The 13,832-nt window shown below is 38.0% G+C and overlaps 1 pseudogene; it reads right to left on the reverse strand.

Moving 5' to 3' along the window:
• Positions 1 to 6,020: 6,020 nt before the first annotated feature.
• On the reverse strand, positions 6,021 to 6,479 carry LOC114897016 (annotated as a pseudogene).
• Between the last annotated feature and the right edge of the window lie 7,353 nt (positions 6,480 to 13,832).

Below are 13,832 nucleotides of genomic sequence, written 5' to 3' on the forward strand. Positions count from 1 at the left end.
TAATTGTAGAGACCTCATTGCTACTCTCTGCCTACCAGGCCTTCTGAAAGAAGGGTCCATGGATTCATCTCAATACATTTATCTAACTTTTAAACTCTCCAGTTTGAGAGTTTGGGAGTCAGTCCCTTCACTCTAGGCTTCTGGATCCTTCTGGGATTTCATCTGACCCTTCCCCAGAGCTCTATATTGTACTAGGAAGGCCAGTCTTTTCTTGGCCCTAAAGCGGTGGATGACAGCTTCTCTTAACCTTCCATAACAAGAGAAGTCACCCAAAATATTTTTATTCCAAAAGATCTTCTCCAAGTTGAATTGCCTTCTGGATCTCCAAACATGGAAGTGGATAAAATAGTTGTTTTTTCTTCAAATCCCACCTCACCATACACCCTAATACAATTTCCAAGATGCCTTAACATTTCTAAACAATTTTAACGATAACAATAACCCATGTAGCCCATGATTTAAAGCCCCTAACGAGGATAGAAATGGAGAACGTTTATATGGAGTGCATGCGAGTTTAAAACATTTAAGAGTTCAGATATCTCTTCAAGTTACTGGTTTCATTTCCTTTGGATATATATCCAGAATTGGGACTGCTGGATCCTATGGTAGTTCTATTTGTAATTTTTTAAGGAACTTCCATACTGTTTTCCATAATAGCTGTACCAATGTATACTCCCACCAACAGGTATACAAGGGTTCCCTTTTTTCCATATCCTAACCAACACTTAACTTTTGTCTTTTTGATAATAGTCATTCTTATAGGTGTGAGGTATATCTCATTGTGGTTTTGATTTGCATTTCCCTGATGATTAGAGATGTTGAGCATTTTTTCATATATCTGTTGGCTATTTGTATGTATTCTTTTGAGAAATGTCTATTCAGGTTCCTTGCATGCTTTTAAATCAGATTATTTGTTTTCTTGCTATTCAGTTGTTTGAGTTCCTTATACGTTTTGGATATGAACCCCTTATCAGATATATGGTCTGCAGACATTGTCCCTGATTCCATCTCATCACTCTGTTGACTGTTTGCTTTACTGTGCAGAAACTGTTTAGTTTGATGCAATCCCATTTGTCTACTGAAGAAAAATTTTATAAAAGGTTTCCCAATTCTTAAACTTTTGAAGTGGCAGTGCAGTAGAAAGTGCAGGGGATTTATATTTATGAGAATCTTGATTCTAAGCTCTAGTTTCTCCCACTTACAGGTTGTATGACCTTGACATAAACCTTTCACACACATTTACTGGATAACATTCTATGCTGAACGCTAGCCTCCAAGAATTCATGGTCCAGTAGGAGAGGCAGAAAGTAATCAACTACCATTGTAAAATGTTATAATTGCCAGAATGAAGCATGCAATGTGTTTAAGGTGCTTACAAGGCAACTTATTCAGAGTGTGGAGCTCAAGGAAGACTTCTGTGAAGAAGTGATAGCGGATTTACTGGATTTCCGGAGCCTCATTTTCCTCATTCTGTAAAATGGGAATAAACACTTTATTGCACAGAGAGGTTGCACAGATTAAATAAGTTAATCCAGCACATTTTTGGCACTCAACAAGTATTAAATAACCTCTCCCCCACCCCCGGCCTTTTTTTGGTTAAGGAATCCTAAAAACAATCGATGAAAAAGAATACAGAGAACATAACATAGAGAGAAGCTTCTCCAAGTATAATGAGGTATAAAGCAATAATAACTAATGGACCTTAACCTTTCATTCTAAATATAAAGTGAAATCTCCCCAGGTTCTGCCTTCTCCATTTGGTCTTCATTTAATCATACTTTATTTCAGAGCAAGAATTTCTTCCTCTATATTCTGTGCAGTGCTGTGCCCTGTATCCAATATGTTGTTGGATGAGACTAAGTAAATTTTATTTAAATTAAATTGACATACACACTCATAGTCCATACTTTGCAAGCCATGTCTAATCATTAAGCCAATTAAGAACCCTATAAGGAGGTTATATTCCTCCCATTTAATTATTCCTTGTTTGTAATCCATGGTCAAGGAAATCCGGAGATTGAAGCCTTCTTCTCGGCCTAATCAGTAGCTAATGAAGATTTAAAGGAAGGCTTCCTGGTTCCCTTTCCTTTAACGGAGATGCCAGTACCTTTTTCCAGTTGATGGTTAATTTATTAAGAAAAAATCATTAAAAGGAATTAAAAATTCTATTCTCCTCTCATAGCCACACATTACATTTCAGAAGTAGACCTTAGCTTTCTTAATGTAATAACAATAGATCATCTTAAAAATTTGCATCCTGAAAAACAAGAATAGATTTTAAAGTTGCAAAAAAAAAATCCCTTTAGTAAAATAAAGTCAGTTTCTACAGATAACTAAGTAGTAGGTTCGTTATTTTTAAGCTTTTGAAATAGCTGAAGATTTTAGGTAGTTTAAGATTTTTGTTTCTGTCTGGTTTTTCATTTGCTGATTTTAGCTTTAACCCTATGACCATATTTGTAAGACATTCCACTGGGGACAAAAGAAGCATGATTTGTGATTTTTAAATCAAAATTTTGCGAGTTCATTATAAAAGAAATACAGCTAGGATAAGCTGGAGCACACAGTAGACAAGCAATGCATTGAGGACCAGTGATTACTGAACATTAGAGCTGGTAGGGACCTACAGACTCTAATCCAGAGATTGTTAAGGTTGACACTGGGAGAAAAGTATATGTAAAGTATATGTATATACTTTTACTTTTTAAAAAACAAAAAAACTAATAAACTACATATATATATAAACCTCCTGCCAATATGGAGTTCTACAAATTTTTTAACTAGTTCGGAAACTTAAATTTTGGAGATTCCACCTAAAAAAAATCTAGATTTCTAGCTTCTCTTGAAAAATAGGTAGATATGGCAACACAGGGCTCACATTCCTGCGTGATTATTTTTGGCTGGAGCTGAGTAGAAGCTTCGTTTTTAGAAGGGGTGAATGTAGTGTCATCAAACACCATCCTCTTTCCCTCATTTACTGTTCCTTCCTGCCCTGAAGGCAATCTGAGTTTGCATCACCAGCCCTATCCTAACACCCTCGTGTTGCCAAGAAGGAAATTTATCCAGAGGAAATAGAACAAATTATTTCTATGGCTCTGGTAATGCTACATAACAAAAAACCCTCAGAAGCTCAACAACAAACAACAGTAAGCATTTGTTTTGCTCATGTGTCTGGGGGTCAGCTGTGTTCAACTAATCTAGGCTGGGTTGGTCTGGGGTGACTTGGCTTTTCTCCACTTGTCACTTATTCTCCTTCTAGCACCAGCACACCAGCAGGGCAACTTCTTCTCAAGGCAATGACAGAAATGGAAAATGTCAAGGGAACACACAAGCTCTCTTAATATCTAGGTTCATAGCTAACATGCCTTCACATCTGTCTCTTTCAAGTGGGCAAAGCAAGTCATACGGCTGACCTAAAGTCAAAGGAATGGGGAAACATGCACTGCCTCTTTAATGGGGTGACCTTCCAAAGCATATCATGGATGGGAGCAGGGGTCAGGTTAAATAATTAGAGCCAGTAACCCAATCTACCATGGAAGGGGTAGTCAATCACCCATTGCACAGTCTCCATCAAGCCTAACCTCACTCATTCATCTCCCATTTCTGCCCTGGAGTCATCTGATTTGGAAGCAGCTGGTCTAATCTCATGACACAGACAGGGAAACTTGAGCAGAACCAACAGAATCGGAGCCCTGAGAAGACCCTGCCTCTTAACCTAGTGTTCTTCACTTCTCATTTTGATGACAGAGCACGATTATCTTACCTGTGTGAAATAAAACAATTCCTCATAGTTTTTGGCAATAGAATTTCGTATTTGGAAAGAGCTACATTAAAGCTTAAAAGGCATTACATAACTGGACTACAAATCACTCATTAGGATGAGTTCTAAGTACTCAAAGCAATCTCCTCCTTAATAATTCTCAGAGTCTAATTGCACCTTATGTGGAAATATGGCACTAGAGACCTCCATTAGGGAAAGAAAAGAGCTTCCTACAAATTAGACGGCATTATTTACTTTAGGTTGGAAAAATCTCAGCAGGCTTCCCTTTCAGAATTGTAGTTTTGCTTGTTCTCTGCTTCTAAGACTTGATACTTTTAAAAAACACTATACTCAAAAAGCTAATAGACCACTGAATCGCTCATGGATGAAGAAAGGAGAAACAAAGCTTAGTAAATGAATTTTAACATGTTAATTTGGAAGGTGTCCAATCAATGGCCATGGGGATCCCTTAATTCCTTACAAGGGAAGCTCCACTCAGACAGAAGCTCCTTTTTCCTGTAGCAAGAGTCCCTGCACAGCCCTTCCTCCTCTCCTAGCCTGCAGGGGTGAGCAGTCCCCCAAAGTCCCCCGAGCTCTGTTTGCTAAGCCTAGAGGCAGCCCCAGTACCCAGCTCCCAGGGTTTTTCTAGGCCCCAACCCTTGTAGCTTTAGCTTTCCAGAGGCACTGTTGTCACACAGGCAAAATCAACCTCCCACCCCACAAAATGAAGAGGCACAAATGTAGAAATCAGAAACCAGGAAGGTGCCAGCAGTTCACAAGACCTAAAGCTTCCAAAAGCACCTGCAGTCACAAAGTTCACCACACGGACCACGCCCCAGCCATGCTCACACACCTCAGTGTTCAAATCCTTTCCATCCCTTGACCTATGATACTTCCCCAGCCTGATTTTGTTTTCTTGGGGAAAGGTAGACTGCGGAGGAAGGAGAACAGACAAACGGGAGTCTCTATATCTCTCCTCCCCTCCTTCCAAGTCTAGAGTAAACTATTTTTCTTTCTCTAAAATCTTTCCTACCAACGATATAAATATTTTGTTGACAGCTTTGCTGGTTCAAGCCTTTCCACGTGAGCCAGCCAGCTGGGTCCATGCTATGGTGCCTCGCCCAGGCCCTGGCTCACACCTTCGTCTTCTGTGAGTACGTCATGATAACATCACCCTTCCCCAGGGAGAGTGAAGTGCATGGAGAAACAAAGCTCACCTAATAACTGGACATTGAAGAATTCCATAAGGAGTGCATCCCTCCATGAATGTCAACATATCCAGCAGGGATGAGAAACAGGATTTCGAGATAAAGGACTTTATTATCTGCCTTCAAGGATTTAAAATCACTTAAACCACACAACCATGGTGAAAGTTTGCATTTTCATTTTGTAGACCAGGTGGCGCGGGGGCTTGAAGTTGTGAGGCACGAAGTCATATGTTCAAAGTCACACGTAGTAAGGAGTAGAGCTTTTGTCATGGGGGTGGCAGTGGGTGGGTGGAGGAAGATCTTGGATGCTGCCAGGCCCCTTTGTCCTTGATTAAATACTACAATTAGAAGTCCTGTTAAATGATCCTTTCAGTGCCTGTAAATATATGTAAGGAATAAAATCAAAGTTCTCTCTCTCACAAAACAGTTGATCTTGCCATTACAAACTTATGCTTTTGTTTGTTTGTGTGTCTCTCTGAGATGGTTTCTGCACATATTTTAAAGCTGTTTTGGCAAAGCATTAATACTTTCTGACTGTATTTTTCTACAAGAATGCTTTAGGACAAATTGACTGGTACCAAGAAGCTTGGAATCCAAGAGCAGAAGTTTCCAAAGTCTTGGTTTTGGATAATTTCAGAAATTGTGCCAATGTGTATAAAACCTGCCTTCCTCCAGACAGCGGGAGAGACTAAGGATGTGAGTGTGTGATGGGCAGAGTTCAGAAGCCTTGCCACACAGCACTTCCTGTGGTTTAGATTTCCATCTGTTCTTCAGCTGCCAGGGTGACGCGGGAAAAAATGACCAGGCTCTCTTGGGCATAGTTGCAATAAAACCTTCACCGCTGCTTTTTCCTACTTTTTTCTACCATTAAAGATTAAAAATATACTTTTGCAAGGAAGGAGTATAAAATATAAAATTTTGTGAATATGACAGTCTTTGTCCTAGTTTTTGGCCTAGTGGGAAATTGTCTCTGAAAGCTAACCGCAGTCCCTATATCTTATAGTTATTTGGCATGCTTTATAAACGTCTTTGCACTATATGAATGCAATAAGCATTCATAACCATAATTCAGCTTTTTCAGCTTCAATTTGAAGGATAGCCATTGTTCTTTCACAATTTGTTTCGGGACTATCAAAGAAAGTTCGGGCAATCCGTCTTGATATAGGATGCTTGAAATATTCCCAGTGTTCCGGGGTATAGCCTTCCGGAATTTCTACTAACCTCAGCTTCACCAATAAATACATTCACCAGAGTTATGCCAGTTGCTACTGGAATCCCAGTCAACAAAATGTAGAATCTCATTCATTTCAAAAAACATCTGTCATAGAACCCAGAAGTCTTGATGATAAACAGTCTTTTCCAGTGGTCTCCACTGTGTCGCATAGGAGCGACAGTCTTAGGAAAGTCACGGGTGAGGAAGCCCCCCCAATCCAAGTCGAGTGCCAAGGCGGCGGGCCGGACAGAGCGGCCACTGCAGGGACCGAAGCCCGCTGCAATAAACTCATGGCCGCCATGGCTACTATCTGTGTTGCTTTTACCTAGAACTAGAAATCACATCAAGGCTCTGGTACAACAGCCACAGGAAACTAATAGACATTAAAAAAAAAAAAGTTTCCAAATAAGCTTTTTCTGAAGGCATGCTTTTACTACACCCGGAGACACAATACATGACTTTTCAGTATCCTATCAGCTGACTGGTACCTTACCGAGAGACATCACAAATCCCCTGGCTGGGCAGAGATGCAAATAATTCTTTAAAAACAAATGTTGGACTTTGTCATTTTTTTTCTGTTGTAACATTAGAATATCAGCAAGCAAAATCAATTGTAGAGGAGAAGTAATAAAATATTGGGGATATATTCTTCAAAATACTTGAAAATATTTTCTTAAGTGATAGTAATATCTGCTTCCGTTGGATTTCAAGCAGTAATGGGTCAGAACAGAGGCTTTCCCCCAAACCATCTTGCCATATATTCATCCTTGATTTTTGGTACTTGATAAAGAGATACTATCAATATTGATTAACTGTCAATTTTAGACTGTTGTGAATTTTTACTTTTAAAGCACATTGATAACTATCTAAATCATGCCCTAAACTGTTCATTTAATTTTCAAAGGTTGTGTTAGAGCTATCATTCTTAAATGATAGAATTCTGAAAGTCAGGAGTGTGTTCTTCCATACCACTGTTTTTGCAGTTGAATGACAGCTTTGTTTATTTATTCCAAAGTTGATGCCGAACCCTGATTTCTGACTCTCAAGGAAAAGAATAAAAGATATGGGTCTCTCTGAACTCCGAAGGATACCAAGGCAGGTCCCACCATGACACACTCTCCTGACACTTAATAATTTTCCTTGACAACACCTGCCACAATTATAACTAATAATCAGTTGTGTAATTCTTTATATGATGTTTTCCTTTCTCTACTAGCATAGGTCCCAGAAGAGTAGGATGCATATATACCTCATTTACCTTTTATCTTCAATGCTTAACATTGCTTGGCTCATAATAAATACCTGTTGAATGAATGGATACAATAAATGTATGACATTGTCATTGCTTATTGAGCTTCCCAAGTTATATGCTTAGCTCTGATATTAATTATTGCATAAATGGATGGGAAATCTGTGTCATATGGCATATCCCCCACTTGAGAATATGTCAATCTTAATAGTACATTTATAAAACTACTTTATTTATATTATTTGAACATTACAAGGAGGATAAAGTCAGAAATATTGGGACTAGGTATTAAACACAATTGATAAAACATTACATGACATAGAGAATACAGCACCAGTATCTAGCACTGTGAATACTAAATTAACAATGCAAGTACCAGACAGGGATTTTTCACTTAAATAATTTACAACCTTATTACATCATAATAAATGAGAATGATATGGCTTTTTATTCATGTATACTGATATTAAGAAAAAGTTATTTTATCTGCCTTTAAGATACATAAACCAAGATCCCAAAGTAAAATATTTACAGATTATTGTAATCAAGTTCTGATCATGACAATATATATTAATAACTACTCAATACATGTACATTGGATGAAAATGATATGTAAAGACACTGTGGAAGATACAAAGAAAAATGACATCCTTCCTGCCACAAGGAGACTAAAATTACTCAATGTGGGAATGGTTCAGAAAATCAGCCCTAAGGGTACTACCCATCCTCCCTCCCCACTCCCCAACACCTTCCAACTCCTGCACACACCCATACCTCCAACCAACCTCCCTCATTGCTACATAAGCAGGGTCAGTTGGTCTGGTCAAGGAAGGAATCAGGGGAAAAGATGGCTTGAGCTGCAATTTGAATGATGGTTAGAAGTGAGATAAGCGGTGAGGAAATTCCAAGCCAAGGAAATCACTTTGGAACAAAGTTGCAGACATAAAAAAACCATAAAGCATATTAAAGATAATGAATAGGCCTATTGGACCATATGTCTTAGTAAGGGACATGCAGCAGAAGCTATTGTGATGATAACTTCTATCCTCTTCTACGTGCTGAAAAACTTTTTTCCCCTTTCTGCCTCCAGAAGTGTATAAATTTTTTTTCCCTTTCAGGGATGGCCTTGAAGAACAGCCCCACTCACGCTATTGAGGGATGAGGCAGGAATTGCTCCACACTGAAAAGCTGATGCCTGGACTAGAAACAGAAGTCTGAGACTGCAAAAGCGACACGGACTTTCTGGAGGAATCATGTGAGGTAGCTCAGTGGCCCACTCCCAAGCCTCAGCTCCACCTGATCACTCCTACCTCCTTCTCAACCCCCTTCTCAACCCTACAGTGTATGCACCAGCTTTGTACCATGGCTGCCTTCTCCCCTCCTCTCACTCTTATCCTGGCTAAACCATCTTTGGAAGATCTTATATAATTTTGTAATTATTTCTTCTTTGAATGTTAGAACTGGCCAGTGAAGTAAACTGGACCTCAAATGTTCTGTCAAAGACTGATTCAATGAACTTACCCTAATGATCATAGGACTATTATGATTTCCTATTGTTTATTAAGTTTCAATAAGCTATATTTTTCCAGAAACCTTTCCATTTCATCTAAATTTTCTAGCTTCTGCCAGAAGCTTTCTTATTAACTTTTTCATTTCTTCTGGCCATTAGTGATTTTCTGTTTTCTATATCTTCTAATAATCTACCACAGGCTTTTACTATAACCCTAATGTTAGCATGTGTCCCTTCTATTTACTTGATCAATCTCTCCAGAGGCTTATCAATTTTATTTTTTTCTCTTTAAAGAACTATTTTTGGCTTTATTAAGCTTCTTTATCATGTGTTTGTATTCTCTTTCATTAATTTGTGCTGTCACTTTTATTATTGCCTATCTTCTACTTTCTTTGGGTTAATTTTGCTATTGTTTTAAAAAAGTTATTGTAAAGGCTGTTAGCTTGTTAATTTTTAGATTCTTTTTAATCATATAAGTATCTAAGAACATATATGTTCCTCAAAGTGCTGATCTAACCCCAACTCACAAGATTTTATATTTAGTATATGTGTTATAGATCAGTTCAACCTATTTTCTAATTTCCATTGTGATTTTTCAAGTATTTAGAAGTATATTTTGTAATTCGAAACATATGGAAATTTTACAGCTTTACCATTGATCCATATTATCTTCATATTGTGAAATGGAATAAATGTTGTACGATTCCAATCCTTTGATATAATTTGTATATTCCTTTTTGTCCAATCTGTTAAATTTTATATCTGTTCCATATGTATTTTTTAACATGCATTGAATAAAATACAACTTACCAAAATTCATGGGATGCAGCAAAAGCCGTGCTTAAAAGGAAATTTATAGCATTGGCTGCTTATATTAGGAAAGAAGGAAGATCTAAAATTAATAATCTAAGCTTCCATCTTAGGAAACCAGAAAAAAAAGAGTAAATTAAATACAAAGTAAACAGAAGAAAAGATAATAAGAACTAGAAGAATAAAAATCATGTAATTAAAAACAGGAAATCAATAGAGAAAATCAATAAAATCAAAAGCTGGTTCTTTGAAATAATCAGTAAAATTGATGTGCCTCTAACCAGGCTAGACAAGAAAAGAAAGAGAAGACGCAAAGTACTAATATCAGAAATGGAAGAAGAGACATCACTACAGACCACAACTCTATGTCCACAAATTTGATAGCCTAGATGAAGTTGACCAATTCCCCGTAAGACACAATTTTCAGAAACGCAGAAAAGAAACAGGCAATCTGATTAGGTCTATTCTGCCTGACACTCTACTGTAGACTCATCAGTTGTACTTCGTGTGCCAGTGTCACGCAGGACACTGATAGTTGAGGAGTCCGTGAGTTTGTGGGGATGGAAGTAAATGGGAACTCTGTACTTTTCACTCAATTTTGTTTTGAACCTAAAACTTCTCCAAAAAATTTTTATTAAAAAAAGAATACATGTTTTGTAGTTGATGCAATGATCTCTACGTATATGTAGAGATATATAGATCTCTTTTGTTAATTACGTTGTTCAAATCTATATCCTTGCTGACTTTTTGTCTATTTATTATAAAACAACACACACACACACTCACAAACACATATTTCACTTCAATTTTTCAGTTATCCTCACTCTCAACTACACATCCCACCATTACTGGAAGCAGAAGTTTGTGACATGGCAATATTTTATTAGTCTATGCCATTCTCCATTTCCTTCAAACAAACATTCATCCTGTCAAACTCCTACTCAGGCTTCAAGATCTTCCTTAAGGGTGACTTTTCCAAGCTGGTTTCCTGACTGCCTAGCACAGCTAGTGACTTACACTTTTTCACTCTATTTGGATTATCATCATACTCTTGTCACCTGTTATTTGTTCCTTCAAGGGCAGAATTTTTCTATATCCAACACCTAAAATGGTTACTTCAAATATTGTACACTAAACAAATGTTGGCAGCATAAATGGATGATAAAATTCATTTGGCAGAATTATAATGGGAAAAATGGGAGATTTGGCCAAACTCCCTCCAACCTCAATCCTTTCTCCTATTCACGTTGGCTTACAATTTTTCTAAGGTTTCTGACACTTGTGTTTCTCCTGCTCAGATACAGAATTATATCATTTCTAACTTGGTTGAGCAGTCCCTGTTCCTGCTTCCCGCTCAGATTAGTGATGAAAGACCATGTAGAAAGAGAGGCCACAAGGAAAAGTCTGAAGGCAGCTCAGCAGACAAGTGAGGCTGTCTCAGATGTTCCAGCCTCAGCAGAGCTGCTAGCTGAATTCAGCCACATGAGTGAACCCATCAGAAGAACTGCCCAGCTGATTCCAACCAACTGCAGAATCATGATAAATAATAAATCATTCCAATGTATGGACACCAAGGGGGGAAAGCGGCGGAGGGGTAGCGATGGTGGTGTGATTAATTGGGCAATTGGGATTGACAGGTATACACTGATGTGTATAAAATTGATGACTAATAAGGACCTGCTGTATAAAAAAATAAATAAAATTAAATTAAAAAATTAAAAAATAATAATAAATCATTGTTGTTTTAGTCCTAAAATAAATCATTTTATGTTTTGGAGTGGTTTGTTATACGACAATAGATATGGGAAATACCACCGTATCATTCTGGGTATTTGAGGCAAAAAGAAATGTAATAAGGAATTTAGTTTTACAAAATCATTGGAAAGGCAAGATGAACCCCTCCTGGACTATGGAGTCCAAGGTTACGGATACACCTCCTAACTGTGATCCAGATGTCAGGAAGCTTCCATGGCTGCTACCGCAGGTGTTGTCACAACTGCCTCTCAAACCTCAAAGCTGGTGACTGAAAACTGAGCGCTGGAGTCTGCTTCTACCTACTCACCCCCACACACACACCACGCCTTTGCATCCCAGCCACCACAGCAGCTGGAAGATGGCACGCACATCATTACTGCCTTCTGAATCTCTTACAACTGCTTCTAACTGGCACACGTTCCATCATATCCAGATTCCTAGATTCCAGAGACTTTGAAAAGTGTAGGTTCAGCTTTCCAACCTCAAAGACTGGAAACTGCATGGAATGAATGATGAGAGAAGTCTAGTATTCATGACCACAGTCCTCTGGCTCTGAATTTAGTCAGTATGACACACAGAAATGATGTAGGAATGGGAACACAGCAAATATGATTTCCCATTCTGGTTCTGATGTTTATTAAGTGTTTGAACTTGGTCAATCAGGAAACCCTCATCCCTGATTTGGAGGGTTTTTCAAGAACTCAACACGGCTTTCGTAAAGTTCCTGGCAAAGTTCCTGGCACATAGTAGGTACTCAGTGATTGATAATGGTTATTATTAATGGAGGAGAGGACAAGTGAACAAAAAACTACAATATACAGAAAGTATTATTTGATCATGTAGGAAAGACATCTAACAGATTGGGAGAGAGAAAAGACATCTTAAAGAAGATGATTTTGAAATTTGAGATGGGCCAGGCAAAAAAATGGCACAAAAGGGAATTCAATATATTGAGGTCTCTCTCTGGCCCCTTCCATAATTCTCTAGGTAGGACCATGACTCTGGCGGCTCTGTGCTTATTTCCAGAACACTTCATAAGTGGTATTTAGTTTAATGTCATTAGCCTCTGATTTTCTCCGTTTCATGTTTCCAGCTTCATGGTATAGTATTGGAACAAACATTGGACTAGAAATATACCTGGGTAGCAATCCTACCTTTGCCACCAAGTAGTTTTATCAGCAGCTGATCTGAGATACAGCACTTAGCTTCTGAGTTTTCACCTCCCTTTCTGTAAACAAAACCTACAACTAAGAAAGCAAAAGCAAACAAACATGACTTAGATAATTTCTGTGACCACTTCCAACTTTGACAGTCTCAGAAATACCTTGATCTACTTATCCCCAAGCATAGCCCAGTGGTTTTTAACAGTTGACTCACCATCCATATATCAGGCACTCTACCCCTATCCAAAATAGGAATCCAACAAGAGAATACGTATCCAGCAACGAGATGAAAGCTTACTTAGTAGATTTACATGTTAACCACTAGGTTTGGCCTTCATAGATATACTTCATCACACTGATCAACATTGGTTGGATAAATGTTGGAGCCAATGGAAAAAAAAAAAGGGTAGTAAAAACCTGGCGTCTTTATGAAATATGTTATTGATCTCCAAGAGTCATACTCAGACGCTTTCAAGTAGCTCTCACCCAAGCATCTCTTAACAGAAGATAGGGTACTTGGCAGGTGTTAGGGAACAAGCTCTTGTTAATGTGAGCTTGGAGCTTTGCGCACATGATGATGCTAATGGTACCCTTTTAAAATATACAAAAAGTACTCTGACTTTATTAGGATTTTTTTAGACTAGTTGCATAATAATTCTCCTATTGCTTTAAAAACTTTATAAAAATAGCTATTTTCTTCTTTTTGTCCCTCTAGCAAATAAACAAACAAGGAGAAAGGGGAGAAGATTCACGATTAGCTCAAAACAGAAATACATTTTCAAGTCTATACATGAGAAAATGCTAGAAGATAAAGCTATGAAAAATCCTAATCTAGTCATATTAATAAATTCTAATGATCACATGGGGAAGAACAAAAGCCCACTGACTTTCATTTGAATAGGCATCTTCAATACTCGTCAAACTGCCAATTTTGTTTCAGGCTTTGGAAACGCGTGCACAGTTTGCATTGTTTTTCTCCCTCTGCCTTCTCCTTTTTCAAAAACTGAGCTCTGGGCAATGGTGTTATATTTCCATTTCACTTCTTTTTAACACATCAAGGGCAAGGGTAAAGCAGAGCATACGCACAGGAAATGGGTTAGTGCAAATGCAACTACACACCAAAACCACATGCCTGGGAAAAGACAGTGACAATGTTGGATAGACGTT

Source organism: Monodon monoceros, unplaced genomic scaffold, assembly GCF_005190385.1.
Source record: "Monodon monoceros isolate NGI ecotype Baffin Bay Population unplaced genomic scaffold, NGI_Narwhal_1 Super_Scaffold_16, whole genome shotgun sequence".
Lineage (NCBI taxonomy): Eukaryota > Metazoa > Chordata > Mammalia > Artiodactyla > Monodontidae > Monodon > Monodon monoceros.